Raw genomic sequence first — 429 nt, forward strand, 5'->3', positions numbered from 1 at the left:
AGATGGGATACTAGGCTGGCTGGGCTCCATGGGGCTGGTGGCTGTCCAGGAGGGAGGGGACAGTGTAGCAGACGGTGGCAGTGGAGGGGTTAAGCGAGGGGGATGGAGCGTGCTGTCTTTCCGAGCAGTAATTTCCGGAGCTGACAATCAGCAGAAGTGTTTCTATTCCCGGGTGTGTAATCAGGCCCGGCAGTTTACTTTGCTAATGAGGACCTTGTGTGAGCGAGCCCCTCTCCCCAGCCCAACCAGCTGCGGCGCCCCAGGAACGTGCCAGCAGCCCAGGTGGGACACCGAGCCTGGCCCCTGCCCAGCAGGCACAGTGTGGGCTGGAGCAGGGCTGGCCCCTGCATAAGCCTCAGCCCTGTGCCACACCCCTGGGATGTGGCCTGAGGTCTTCTCCCTCTGTAGGGCGCTAGTAGGGCAGGGGGG

The sequence above is a fragment of the Alligator sinensis genome, unplaced genomic scaffold, assembly GCF_000455745.1.
Source record: "Alligator sinensis unplaced genomic scaffold, ASM45574v1 scaffold647_2, whole genome shotgun sequence".
In the NCBI taxonomy this organism is placed as follows: Eukaryota; Metazoa; Chordata; order Crocodylia; family Alligatoridae; genus Alligator; species Alligator sinensis.